This window comes from Phyllopteryx taeniolatus, chromosome 14 (genome assembly GCF_024500385.1).
Source record: "Phyllopteryx taeniolatus isolate TA_2022b chromosome 14, UOR_Ptae_1.2, whole genome shotgun sequence".
Classification (NCBI taxonomy): Eukaryota; Metazoa; Chordata; class Actinopteri; order Syngnathiformes; family Syngnathidae; genus Phyllopteryx; species Phyllopteryx taeniolatus.
The window spans coordinates 22,853,399-22,868,819 of NC_084515.1; the positions used below are offsets into that span (position 1 = coordinate 22,853,399).

Genomic DNA, 15,421 nt, shown 5'->3' on the forward strand with positions numbered 1-15,421 from the left:
CCTTATTAAATACAGTACGAGCTGTTGATTCTCACATGTGCCCTTGTTGCGCCGGTATGCCCACCTCGCCACAGACCGGTCTGCCAAATTGGCAAACAGGCGTAGCGAGCCTTGCGCTCGCACGAAAATCAAGATACGGCAGTTTTTGTGCTCTGCCGCAGATCTGCCATCTACGAAAATAGAGCCCTTAGTTTTTTTCCGAGTGCACTCACGCTGATCTAGTTGTGCCATGAAGTACGGTAGGGGACAACCACTCGCTTCCCCCTCACCTGTCCTCCACTGACCCATGAATCGAACATTGAATGAACAGCATTACTTTGAGATGCTGCATAACTTAAGCTTTCCTCACTGAGTTGTTCTGTTTTTTTTTTTTCAATTATACAAAGTATTAGAGCCACTGAAAAGAAAATAATCATCGCATTATGAAGGTGTGATGTTACAAGAATACTATCTAACTTTTTGTTCCAATCTGACAGTTCAAGCAATGTATTGTGTTTCCATTTTTCAGAATAAAGCGGTATGCTTGTCTGGTCTGAGAGTGGCTAGAAAGCCATATTATTATTATTGTTATTATTATTAGAGCAGGTCGCAATGGCAGTCAGTGAAACATTGATGAAATTACCCGTCTACCTTCCCTCAAAATGTTGCTCATGTATCATAGCCGAAACAAATACCACATAATTACATAATTAATCAGATCATGTATGTTTCCTCTTCCATCCGTTCATTTTTTTTTCTTCGTTGGTACAAGAGTCAAATGCATGTAATCACTGGTTCTGTAATGTAATCGGATCAGGGCCATGTAATTCTTCATTTTCCAACAGCTCCCTGGAGCAACGGATCTGAGAGCTAGATGAATGTGGATCTTGTCTTTCCCCTTGTCTCCCCACTTTGCTTTTACTAAATGCGGCTCCTTCAGTGTGGTTAACCGCTTGGCCGTGTAGCCGCTGGCACCTGCGTCTCCCGCCACAAGACGATATCTCTCCTTCTCACTTGTCTCTCCATCTATTTACCAATCCATCCATGCCCCCACATCCCTGTCCTCCTCCTCCCTATTCTCTTTCCTCCTTCTCGTCTCCCCCGGCCACCCTCTCCCGTCGCCTCCTCCTCTCTCCCTCCAGTGGCGACACCAACCATCAGGTCCCATCTATCTGTGTGTACGTCAGCAATTAGAGCGCTGTGGCAGCCAAATGCCAGCCATATCCCCAAGCTAAAGCCCATCCCCTCCCTGCTCACACACACACTCACACATGCTCGAAAGATGTGCCCGACAAAATAGCAGGAGAGCAAATCACAGCATAATTTACAATCTCGCTGTGCTAAAATCTCATTATATCACAGACATATGGATATGGCGGCATGCACGTCTAGGAAGCCGGAACTATAAATTCTAACTGTCGTAAATTATTAAAAAGAATGAAAGACATGACCATTGTCTGTCCAGATTAGCTGTAAATCACAACTCAAACATGCGGTTTGTTTAACAAATTAAGGACCATGTGTGAAAGCGCCTTGCAGGGTATCAGTCGGACAGTTGATCATGTCGGACCTGAAAATAGGTTTACTGGACCAACTCATGCAACAGACGGGAGTTTGTCCAAGGAGACCTCTCACTATAGTTCTACACCACACAAATCCAGACATCATAAAACCTCTTCACGAGAGCACATTCCCAATCTTCCGCCACGTTTTCTGTTTTCAAAAGAATGTCTGATGTCATCCAGATCCAAAGCTTTTCATGCCCCCTGCCCCACTTCTCTGGCCCACACCTCAGCCCCCTTGTTTAAGACCTTAAGAGGTCAAATTTCTTTTCTAGTGTAAATGGCAAAAGACGATGTCAGAGCATGAGGGGGGCTGACATAGCTCTGCTGTCAGCTCAAGTTTTTGAGCTTTATTTTCATGGGGTAACACTACGCAGAAGCGGGTTAGACCCATTGTTGGAAATTTCGTGGACCGGCGTACTCCAGCGCATGTCAAAATAGGGACGTCTGCGCCGCATGATCACAGCCAACTCTAATCCTGTCTAATCAAACGGGCTCCTCTCATTTCCTTTAAATGCGGCCTGCAAGAAACGCACTCACAGTCTTCGTCATGGCAAGGAAACTGATTTGCTCATGTCCAGGAGGTTGAAGCACGCAAAGTACGTTCATACTGAACTGCAGGCAGACCTCCGTGAGGGGATGATGTAAAGGTTGATCACAAATATCTGCACAGTGAAATGGGCACTTAGAGACTGCCCTCCCACCCCTGATCGTTCGTTTGCCCCCCGTGCTGGCCAGTAGGATGATTTATTTCATATAATATTATGTAATGTATTATTGATTGATTGATTATTCAAACCCCCAACCTCAGATTCTTCTTCTTATTATTATTATTATGTAATCAATGAATTGATTCAGAGGGTTTGATGCTTACTGTTCACATATTTATGAATGGAATAAGTCTGACATCCACCACAAACGTCTGCAGAGCTCAGAATCTGTCTGCCTGCGCCCAAATCAAATTCAACAAAATCGCGTTAGACCAGTGGTCTACCTACTGTCCCAGATTTAGACCTGGTCCCAGCAAGGGTGAGTTTAGACCAACTTTCTGCCTCCAAATTGTCACTGTGCCCAGGCACATTTTAAAGGACACATCCTCGTTGCGCCAGTACACCCAGCTTGACGTAGACCGGTCTGCCAAACTGACAAACACGTGCATGAAAATCAAGATCTGCCAGCTTTTGTGTTCCTCTGAGTTTGTCTTCAAAAAGTCAGTCCATCGCTTTTTTATTACCTAATTTTTTGGGGAGCTTAAATAACGTCACCGAGCTGTTATGTAAATTGAGGCATCCGGCGAAGACGCATTTTCGGGGTGTAACCATCGTTACCTTGCTAACTGCACGCTGGAGTGGTCAATGGGCCTTGCTATGGAAGCTAAATGCAGCTAACTCAAAACTGAGCAGCATAGACAAACGAAACGAGGTCACTTTGTCCTTATACAGTATACTCGCGGCAGAAAGTATATACCCCGGGCCCCGTGACATCACGGGGCTGTGTTTTAGCCCCACCCACAAAATCAGGAACATTCAGATGGTGAGAAAGATGCTTTAGCTATATCTCAACAATTCAGCTCTATATTGGTATGTTTTTGCTTATGTTTTCAGCACTTACTGTATCTTCAAACATATTTAATGTATTTAGAAACAAAACATGGATTTCTGTTTCGTGCAACTTGAACAAGACATGGTGAAATCGTGAAGGGGAATTTTAGATGTACCGTATGTGGTAGCTAAATATGCACAACGCTCGGTAAAGGTTAGTGAGATCTGGCTTCCTGTGATTATTTTCATTCAGGTAGAAAAAAAAAAAAACTACTGAGATATCCCTACGTTCGCATCCTTTTTCAATGCACAAACAATCTGTGCATCTGAAATGGCTTTTGCTCTTGAGTTGAGGACAGGAGCAGTGCAGATGCCTCGGCCAGTGAAACAGGTGCTATCAAAGCGCTTCCTTGTCAATACACACAGAAGCAGCATTTAGAAACATCAGGGGGTTGGACTAAAGGGTGGCATTAGACTTTGAATAGAGAGGGATCTAATACATGGATGGTCCTCTTCCTCAGTCAGCCCATTGACTCCAAACTGAGCCTATTAGCAAGACAACAAACCACTAATGGCACTGCTATTGCCACTACTGCCCCTCATGTGTATGGAGACCACCCAGCACACACACACACACACACACACAACTCTCTTCACTTTTCCCACGCTATACACCTAAACATCAGTATATTAAAGGGTGACACTAGATCAAAGTGCTGGGGGGCGATTCAAACACCCTATTGACTGTAAATGTGTGCTATGGGTCATATTCTTATACAGGACTTTGAGCAATAACAGTAAAAGGCATTAGTTTACAAAAGTAATAATAATACTTACGCAAGCTTTCATGCCACCTTTGTTTCATAAGGGTAAATGAAATGACCCTCATTCTTATTTTCAAAAAAAGGTTATTCAAATTTCATCAATACATATATTACCATATATTATTATATATTACTTTAAAATGTTTATTTCTTAGGAAGAATCGTTGCCGTTTGAATGATAACAACTGCCAATAACTCAAATACTCATATCAGTAAAAAATAAATTCATATTTTTACCAATATTGATGAGATCATGCGAAAATGACCCATTTAGTTGTATGACACACGTTAACATAATGTACATGCCATTTTTCTCAATTAGACATTGTTTCACACTCGCTTAAGGTCATCGAAGTTTGTCATGACTAGAAGTCGATGACATGCCCATATTCTAAATATAAATACTCATTTGAATCAAAGCTTTTTTTTCTTTCTTTCTTTTTAATTATTTAAACCGCGCGGAAGCTGCACGTATACACACAGAACCGTTGGTTATACGTTTTCAGACCATGACAACTTTTTAGTCACACACCCAAATGTCAGGTTTATCACCAAGTGGGAAAAGTCAGCAGCTTCTTGCTTTGCTTTTCACTTCCACGTGTGTCCAGCAGGGGGCGTAGTACAGAGATTTGACAAAACGGCGGACAAGCAGACTTCTTTTAGTCTTCACTGCCTGGCCCCCACTCAAAAAAAACAAAAAAGAGCATTTGGTTCAGTGCTTTTGTCAGTAACACCAAGCATACAGTAAAGAGCAGGGATTTACAGAGTAGCTTTTGTTATGTCCTAAAATCAGGCAAACGATAAAATAACGAGGATGGTCAAAAAGATCACATCTTTTTTTTTTTGGTATATGATAATTAAAGCTCCAGCATGACCAAAAGGAGGATTTTGCAGAAGTAAAAACCTCCAACCTGCACTTTTGAAGTGCCTGGCAGCCCACCTCTTTGGGTGAGGGGACTTCATTGGCTTTATGGCAAGCTGTCCGTCCAACGGGAGAGAAAAAGAAAGAGAGAGTGAGAAAGAGAGTGGGGGTGGGGTAGGGTGGGGGGGGGAGGGGAGGGAGGGATAATTCATTCACTTTGCGCACAAAGCTGTTGAAATCGCCCAGGGGACCAAAACACCAGACAGACAGACAGAGGGGAGAAGAGGCACAGAGGTGCTGAGGGGTCGCATGCGTTCGTATCATTGCGCGTTACGTGAAATAATCCGAAAGGCAATTAAAAATAATAACAATAATCATCACAAGCTGGATAATACCCCCATTTGCTCGATGCGACAAAATACCTGGAAATCGGATTTTTGCACCCTAGACCACTTCCTCGTATGGTTGTGGTCGTTTGAAGGACTTTATAAACACTTCTGTTCAGTTCGAACATGTTGCTAAGTTGCGTTATAACGATGTACCAAACTTGCTGAGTGGTCGCTGGGACGTGCAGGTCCACTTTGAAGACCCGATGACGTCAGCCACAAAAGCGCAGACATCTTTTGCCCTGAAATGACCAAGATGAGAGGGAAGAGGGGTCGGGGGGGGGGGGGGGGGGGCAGGTTGTTTGGAACCAACTGTGTGTGTGTTCTTGGCTTTTTTTTTGCGTCATAGAGCGACCCGAGCACTGCGCGGCAGCACTGCGCCTCCAGTGCGCTCTTGGACCCTGGACCCCCCCCCCCCCCCCCTCACACGCTTAGCTGTTGAGAGCGCACCACCAGCACCACCCCCGCCTCCTTCCCCACCGCCTGCCACCGTGTCTCGCGGTCCCTCGGCGGCTCCCACTCGCCTTTTCCGCTCCGTCTTTCAGCTGAGGGGCTGCACGCGCACGTCGCGCTACTGATAGCCACTTTACACTCAGCGTGGAAAGTCAGCCTCGCTCTCCCTCCCCCCCTCTCTCTCTCTCTCTCTCTCTCTCTCTCTCTCTCCCTCTCTGTTACGCACACACATTGTCCGCCTTGTGCAAGCGAACGGTGAGGTGTTAACTACTTTTTTTCCCTTGACGTTATCTCCGGTGCTGCGGCGCACGAGCCACCGCTACCGTTATTCGGCAAAAAAAAAAAAAAACAATAAAAATAAAAAAAAAGTTTTGGGTTTGTTGGGAGGATTAAAAAAAAAAGAAAAAAAAAAGAAGAAGCCGGAAACTGAGGAAGGTTCCACACAGACGTGGTGGATTCTGTCACGAAGAGGTGAGTAACACTTTCTTCACCACTTTCTGTGTTCGGAGCTTAGAAAGTTTGTTCCAACTTTGTTGTTTGTGGGGGGAACGTCGGTCGTATTTTTTATTTTTTTTGAGGGGGGGGGTTTGCGTTTTTGACTCTGGTCACCAAGTGACTCCGAGGGTCCCTTCGGACTGGGACATTTCTGCGTGTGCGTTCACGTCCGTTTATGTCGCTTTTGGTGAGTGCGTTTCTTCGTTTGTTTGTTTTGTGTTGTGTTGTGTTGTGTTGTGTTATCTGCGCGCACTTGCCGGGTTCCCAAACAAGTAAGTGTCCTCCTCCAAACACTTGATGAGGATTCTAGCGCGCGCGCGCGAGTGCGTGCGTGTTCTCGCCCCATAAAGATCTACAAAACGTGCTTATACGCACAGCACATACACACTTTAATACCTTAATAAAACAATATTACCTGTTCGACTCTCTCACAGCGCGTATTTTTGGGGAAGCGGGACAATTGTTTGTGACAACATGTCAAATCATTTCATTCCCCAAATGGGCTTCTTGTTTCTTTCTTTCTTTCTTTCTAAGCTTTTTTTTTTTTTTTTTTTTTTTACAAAATAAAAAATAAAATAAAAACCCAGACTAAATCTATTTTATTGATTTATTCCCACCCCCTTTTTTTTTTTTTTACTCACAGCAGGGCTCCTAGCACACTTTGCGGTCGCATTTTGTTCCAACCAACAAGTTACAAACGCTTCTGCGCATTCTTAATGGCGACATATGGCTTCAACGTGCAGCATGCTCTGCTTTTAATTAAGAACATTTTGGGGATATTGGACCACAAAACAAAAATGCATCTTGGATATAAAAAAAAAAAAAAGAAAAAAGAAAAATCTTTTTCATGCAAATTCACTAGATTTCAACCCTATATATATATATATATATATATATATATATATATATATATAGAGAGAGAGAGAGAGAGAGAGAGAGAGAGAGAGAGAGAGAGAGAGAGAGAGAGAGAGATAGTTTTGAGTTCGTTTTGGGTATGTGTGCAACACCGAAGTAAAGCATTAATTTCCAAATAATGACGTCTCCCAATCACGCGCGTGCACGTGTCCACCCACACGCACACACGCTCAAATAGGCCAAGACTATAGGGAAGCACCTGTTAACTGGGAGTGTGCTATAATTTACATCCCCCTCTAAAACAAGCGGCGCTTCCCCCCGTCCCCCCACCACCACCACCACCCTCCCCGGGGTTTTTCCAGATTCGTGGCCGGCCACCGCGAGCCAAAAACTGGCAACCCCAATTACCACCTGCGGTTTCTGCGCCATCACTTTTACCGGTTTACATTTGATTAAGATTGGACTTGCACGTCTCGTGAAGAGCGGGGGTATTACCTTGCTGGACTTTTAGTCACATTTATGACGCCTTTCGGTTAAAAACCACAGTGGCCGCATCAGAAAATTACATATATATATATATATATATATATATATATATATATATATATATATATATATATATATATATATACATTTTTTTTACATGAAAAATCTCAAAGATCTTAGTTCTTTTCTTAGAAGATTTCCATTTTGTACGTGCAACTTTCAACGTGATGTCATTAAATAAATCTAATAAAATCAAATAAATAATAAAAAAAGCGAGATTTGAGACAATTCGGCGTTGGAATACAAAGCCCCGAAACAGGAAGAAAAGAAGCTCTGAGAGCGGTACGTGAACGCAACAGACAATCAACAACGTTCCACTTTAGTGAGCGTGTTGGGGGGGAAAATAAAAGATAAAGCGGCTACGCATCAAGTGATCATGGCTTTGATTTAAGTGATGGATAACTTGAAATTGATTTATTGATTGTCGGATCAATCAACCCTGACTTCAGGAGAGCAGGCGAGCCTGTTTAATTTCCAACTAAATGCACTAAATAGACGATATTATCTTTGAAATTTGTGCTAATAAGTAGGCTGTTATGGATATGAATCGCATGCGGCGCTATGAAAACTTTTCTTTTCCCTTTTTTCCCCCCCCCTTCAGTAAACGCAACATGAATCAAGTGGAGAAGTTAAACATGTAAGACACATAATGCATTTTCTTCATTAAACGAAATAATTGCACTTTTATGAATTTCTCACGATGATGATAATAATAATAATAATAATAATAATAAAACGCTTCGATGTCCTAAAGGCAAGTTTAAAAAAAATAAATCAAACGAAATGGAATGCATTTTATTTATTTATCACCCAGTTAGGCGTTCGATAAAATCTGGATTCAGTCTCGGTCCCAACCACGCTCACTATTGTTATATAATTACTGTATTTTATTACTGCAATGCATATTAATCATGATTTAAACAGGCGAGCACGATTGAGGTGTCATTTTAAAACATTTTCCACCTTCTTTTTTTTTTTTGCTTCGCTTCATGATGTCAGCCCGTGTGCGTGTCAGTGCGTCAGATTATTATTTCCCCATTTACTTTTCCAACCGCACTAACGAGTTAACGACCAACGCCTTTCTTTACAATTAAACAGACTTCCACTTTCAGTGGTCGCGTAGCCCTCTGCAAATGTTCAAGACAAGAGTTAAAAGCAATATTGTCCACCTTTTTATTTATTTTGGTTTTTTTCCCCAAAAAATGTTATTTTATATATGCGCGTTATTTAGAATCCCGAGCCTTAAAGTATTGGGATTAAGCGGATACAAAATAATTCGTAAATACACTATATCCAGAAAAAATAAATAACATTTCAACACACCTGTAGTTATTAAGATTTCCATAAAAAAATTATCTTTCTTGAGGAGATACTGCGATAATTTATTGATTTAGAGCAAGCCTATAATAATTTCGGCCCGTTTCTTTTTTTTTCATTCGCACGGGAATTAAAAGAAGAAGACAAAAAAAATCCCGTAACGCGGCAAATGATGATATATTTTCGGAGCCCATTCGCCGTCAGTTTTTATTGCTCGCCATTGATCTCCGGGGGCCCCGAGAAGTGAACTAAAATTAATGTCCATTTCACACCTCCATCCCGGGCTCCATGGCGGCTGAGAGAAGAAGTTTATTTCAATTGGAATCCCAGGACACAAAACGTTCGGGGGCGGGGTGGGGGGGTTGAAGATGGTTTTAGTAAAAAAAAAAAAAAAAAAAAAAAAAAATTAAATAAAAATAATCGATAGTTTAATATCTTAAGTTGCACAAAAAATGGAAAAAGTGAAAATAAATGCGTAAATAAATATAAATTTTATATATATATATATATATATATATATATATATATATTTATATATATATATTTTAACTAACCATATGCGTCTGTGGTCATTTCTTTCCGTTCGAAAGACGTATCAAATCGATTCATAACCGTTTTCCAATATACTCATATTTGGGAATGTATTAATGAATGCGTCATTGCGCGCATTAACCGTCATGACACGGACAGTAAATTAAACGGAGATCGCTCACTCGCGACTTGTTTGATCACCCCCCCCCCCCCCCCCCCCCACACACACAGTCTATTAAGTCTTATCAATATGCACTAATTCCTCATTCTTTATTATACGCCACTCCTCACTTCTTTCCCCTGATAGGCAGCCCCCCCACACACCCCTCGCGGCTCTCTCAGGTGTACTTTTTTTTATTGTGCTGCCTTAATAAACGCAGTACCCGCACTCTAATTTGACAAGGGGAACGTAATTGAAATGAAGGCGTGCGCGGGTAAATAACAAGCGTTTGAACCCACGCGCAGCAGGGAAATGCGCCCTGCGTGCGCTGCGCCTTCCACATCCTCAAACTTTGTGTTACTGCGGTTACCATCACCATCATTCAGCCTGATGTGCTGACTTAACAGTGGCTGTTGGAAGCTGTCACGAGACCAATATTTGTCATTTCCCCCCGAGTAATGGCAGCATTGCATCTAAAACTTTTTTTTTTGGTTTTAATGCAATCTTGATTTGTCCAATATGGAATTTAAACTCACATTAAAAGTGTATTTTTTTCCCTCCCCACTCATTATGACAGAAAACACAAGACCATTATGTGGCCATTGTCCTCAAAAGAGAGGGAAATCTGCTGGAGGTTTATTGTAAATCAAATAATTCTCTTTATTGATGACAGGAAAGGGGAGTAGCTTTGGGTCAGTCATTTTCTATCGGGTGGAAATCACTCCATGGAGGTGACGTACACTGTGCTTAATGGTTTGATTGCATTGGAGCAGGCAGGGACTACAAATGCTGTTGTCGGCGCTGTTAAAGGGTGAATATCACTGGCAACAAGAGAAAGTCAGCCAAGCAGCCTAATGAGGGGGAAGGAGTTGTGTCGGATGTCAGATCCTTTCTGTATCGTCGGGTGTCTCTTTCTCTCACTTTGCCCCCCACCCCGCCAGCACATCATCTCTCTCTCAGGTTTCTCCGTTCATTTGTCAATTACTCACACACACACACACACACACACACACACACACACACACACACACACACACACACACACACACACACACACACGAACAGGCGCGCACGTGCTTTTGAAGCACATACAGTAATCGATTGTAAGCAGTCGGAATCTGTGGAGGTTACTTTGCATTTTTCTCCCGGACGCCGGCTGGGCATCCAGGCAGGAGATGATACAAGGGGCCGGATCCTCCCACACATGCACAAACACCTCCGTGCATGTTCATGTTCAATATGGTATCCGCATTGCACACTTGGCTGCCTTGTGATAAGCAAATCAAGATTTGTTCTTCTATGTTATTACAGAGCATCCTCCCCCTCGCGCATTCCTACATGTGTGTCTGCTTTTTTAACTTTGACCTCCATGTAAAAGAGGTGTCAGCGCCACGCAGTGAAGTCTCCTTTTGTTGTAATCGTCCCGATTAACTCCGCAATTGAGGACAATTAGGGGGAAATGTGTGAGTGTTTACACATCCCGACAGTTTTGCCTTGTTAGACTTAATCGGCTTGGATGTAGCTTGTTGTTATCCGAACTAGACAGCGAGCCTCCTGCCTGCCAGGCCGCCTGCGTGTGAGATTAGCGACCGCTGCTGTGCGCGCCGACGCAACGCGGCAATAAAGAGTCATCGCGGGGGCGACACGGTGCCGCACACGCTAAAGGGCAGATAGCGAGCTCACCTGTCAGTCGACAAAGGCAGCGGTGTCATCTGTCAGCTGGTCGGGGTCGTTTGCAGCGGGCGACTTGTCGCTTGTAGGCCATACTGATTCTTCTGTACAGTGACCAGGAGAAATGATTTATTTGCCACTCAACGCTTTGTGATTCATGTCCTATGAACTGGGTATGACTAGAAAGCCTTCCCCGAGGCCCAGGCCATGACACAGAGTCTCCAAATATCCCCAGAGTCTTCCTCTTTAAATCCTATTTTCTTATTGCAGTGTTATTCCATGGTATATCACATTGGTAGGACACAAAAAGAAAGAATTGCACCTGTTTAGTTATATTATTTCTGCTCTCAGTGAGATGAATCACTTTTTTTTTTAGTCGTGGCACATACCGCAGAGCATGTTAGCTTGTTTGGGTTGTTCAAATCTGTGTTGATTCAGCTAGCGGAATGCCATTACCCAACTCACACAGTTATACAGTATACATGCCTCCTTATCAAATCTTACTGTAATATTACTTTCTATGCCTATGCATATATCTCCGGCTAACTGTGGCGCCTGTTGACAGAAGGATATAACTGATATCATATAAGGGTTGGCAAAAGAGGCCTGAGAAAATGAAACGTGAGACTGATAACACAACAACAAAATTCAGCTTGCCAAAAGACAATAATTGGGAAGACAACAATTATTAAAATAGGAGACAAAGTGAGGGGTGAGAAGAATGCACGTCACGCTTATTTACAAGGATGTTTGCGATTTGCCTCATTGGCATACACGAGCGAGTAGATTTCAATAGCGTCGACTGTTGATTTGGATGGGACATCAGCAAACGCTCGAGGATGCGCGTCACAACACATTGTGGTGCAATTGCGCCTCCTGCAGATACTTGCAATAATAAATGACAAATGTATGAAAGCCTTACCCAATCTTGAGCAGTTAATCCTGGGAATAGTCCTTGGCTCTGGTTCTTCGCCTTTGATCCTGGACACCCACTTTTTGACTGTGCTGTAGCCTATTGCAGCTTCCTCACTAAACATTTTGTTTAGTGGTGGAAATTCAATCACAGCTCTGCCTCTTACAGGCTTCCGACAACGATGTCATTTCCAAAATGGCTGACAAAGAGGACAGGATTAAACAAAACTTTTTTTTTTTTTTTTAAATAAACAAGTATTAAACTACAAACTGTGGACATTTCTAAAAATAAATGAATTAGTAGTTTAAATTGAATTGGGCTCATTACTTTTGACTGTCCCTCATATGTGCATCTGCATGTGACTACAACTGCTTGCAGCTGCTTGGAAACTGCGCAGTAAAGCTTAACCGCCTCACTATGCAAGAGTCGGCATGTTTGCTTGTATATCCCATCACAAAGATTCAACGGACACTAACGAGTGCGGTGATCAAATACATCGCGTTGCCACTGATAAGTTACCAAGTTCAAATGTAGAATGCTCTAATTTACCTGAAAGAGGAGATGCCAAGGTTCTCAGGGAGGGGAGAGAGCAGGCAAAGTTATTTTCTTAACTTTTGGGCAGTACATTCATTTTGTTCCAAGGTCAGTTTAATTCCAGATAGAAAATGCTGTCTGTAAGTTTTTAAGTGTCTTTCTAATGTGTGTCAAACAGAAGTTTCTCATGTCTGTCATATCTTCTTCTAACAAATATGTGAGAACCAGTTTCACTTTTCTGAGCCATCGCCATTCTCTAAATATACAGAACATAGACTGTGCACATACACACACACACACACACACACACACACACACACACAACAACATTTTTGCCTGATGTCTTCGATTTCCTGCGTGCATTTCAAAAACACAAGGATGACAGTGGACATACAGTCCACAAGACATTTTAAGGTCAAATCAAAATTTTTCTCTGTTCCTCTGCAGAACTTAGCAGACACATTTCGAAAACTGTCTGACAAATTTGGGTGACGATCAGCGGTTGGTGTTTATTGGATTGCCAATACAGGATAATAAAATGTAACTTGTCGGCCACAACAGTATCTCTTCAAGGTAGCCATAACGTTTATGTATGATGCATCCCGATGCAATAAAAGATGGACCTATGCAGACTGGAAAACTAAAAATTGTTTACTCTCAGTACTCCAAAAAAAACCCCAAAACAAAACAAAACAAAAAGCTTTAAATGAAACAGGGGAACTAAATGCACTGACACCAATCCAGGTGTGCAGGCGGCTAGAAGGCAAAAACCAATGGGATGACACAAAAAACAAGGAAGGACGAGTGAAAAACTCACCAGATGTGTACAAATGGAAATGTAACGGAGTGTCCATTTTCAAAATCAAAGCTCTTGTTCCTGAATCTGAATCAGAGAAGCTTGTGAAGTTTTGGTCAAGACTTACCAATTTCAGAAAAAAAATTGGGTTTGGGCGATGTGGCACAGAAGGAGAAATTGAAACACTTAGCATGAGACACACAAGAAGAACTGGAGGACTTAGGTGAGCGGGACAGAGAGGAAAGGAAAAGAGCCCTAACTGAATGTGGGGCAGCTGAATGGTGGCAGACAGGCTGATCAATTGGAAGTTGGCGTCTGAAAGACTCCAGGCCAGTGTTGCACTGCCACTTGGCCTGGGCCATCAAACTTGCAATCGTGGGGTTGAGGGATTGCAGGTATTCGGACTTGGAAAAGTAATTCTCTTGACAAACCAAAGTCATTCTCTGAAAAAGGCAGGTTCTTGAAGTGGTCTCTTGGGTCCTTCGTGACTTGTTTTGTTCTGCCACAGTAGCTCTTGTGTTGGGGTAGGATGGACCCAAATGCATGAAAACAAAACAAAAAACAACACAGCTAGGGCAAGCAGTAAAAACAAGAAAAATGTTTTCATTAACGTTATTCTCAAAATACTAGTACAAACAGTCAGGGCACAAAACTTACAGCAGCAAAGCATAGGAGAAAATCCACCAAGACAAAGGACTTGAATGACACGGGAATTGAATCCACAGACACTAATGACATAGGCGAGCAATATATTCTGATGGAAGGATCTTGTTGGATGACATGAGGACCATGGCAGAAAGGAAGGATGGACAGGTAAAACTAGTAACACTAATAATGAAACACACAAACAAAGCAGGAAAAATGACTCTAAATCGAGTTAGATATTAAGTGGGGTACACACATAGTGAAAATGGGCTGAATTTGCTGTATTTTTCATTCCTTCTGATCAAAGTCAACAAAAGCCCGATTCTCGTATGTCTCTCAAAGAGGATCTTCAGTGATGATGCCCTACTTTGCTTTCTTTTATGAGTGATTTTTTTTCTCCGCAATCTGCTCATAAAACAGTCCTGGCCACACCAAGGTTGGTCGATCCACGGACTCCATGAAACTTAGTGAAACTGAAGGATAGCCAATTAGGAAGGGTTCTGAAGCTCGTACTGTTCTCTGACACAAATAGAGGAGCAACTAGTTGTGTTAATTGTTTGTGTAATACGTCTCACAAGTCATTAACCCCAATAAAAATGACAAGGAAAAAATTGCATCTGTAATATGATTCTGGTATTTCTTCTTCTTCTACTACTACTACTGTTTCTTCTTGTTTGCCCTACGGCACGTTGCTGCCTCTCACAGGTCAATATTGGTACTACACCAGACTTCTGGTTTGTGGAGAGGAGACTCGCAATTGTCAAAAGAGATATGGTGTGCTGTGTCGGTCAGCTCAACTACACCACAAAATATCCATCCATCCATTTTCTGAGCCGCTTCTCCTCACTAGGGTCGCGGGAGTGCTGGAGCCTATCCCAGCTGTCATCGGGCAGGAGGCGGGGTACACCCTGAACTGGTTGCCAGCCAATTGCAGGGCACATACAAACAAACAACCATTCGCACTCACATTCACACCTACGGGCAATTTAGAGTTTCCAATTAATGCATGTTTTTGGGATGTGGGAGGAAACCGGAGTGCCCGGAGAAAACCCACGCAGGCACGGGGAGAACATGCAAACTCCACAAAGGCGGTACCGGGGATTGAACCCGGGTCCTCAGAACTGTGAGGCTGACGCTCTAACCAGTCGCCCACCGTGCCGCCACCACACAATATAATTATAATAAATGGATTTTCTTTCCTCATCATGTGTGGTTCCCTCACATTTTGAAAGGGTAATATATAAAGAATCGATGTGTATACACCGCTATCATCAAAACCAAAAGCACAGTCCAAACAAAAACAACCCTGAAATAAAAGCATTGCATCTATCAAGAAGGAATTTGACCATTT

General features: G+C 42.6%; 1 protein-coding gene across 1 annotated transcript in view; it reads left to right on the forward strand.

The window, feature by feature from the left end:
• Window positions 1–5,848: 5,848 nt before the first annotated feature.
• rnf220a (ring finger protein 220a) overlaps window positions 5,849–15,421 on the forward strand; it is a 168,743-nt gene continuing 159,170 nt past the window's right edge. Inside the window, exon 1 of the mRNA XM_061797289.1 lies at window positions 5,849–6,078. The gene's annotated coding sequence lies outside the window, so the exon portion shown is untranslated. The remainder of the gene's footprint in view (window positions 6,079–15,421) is intronic.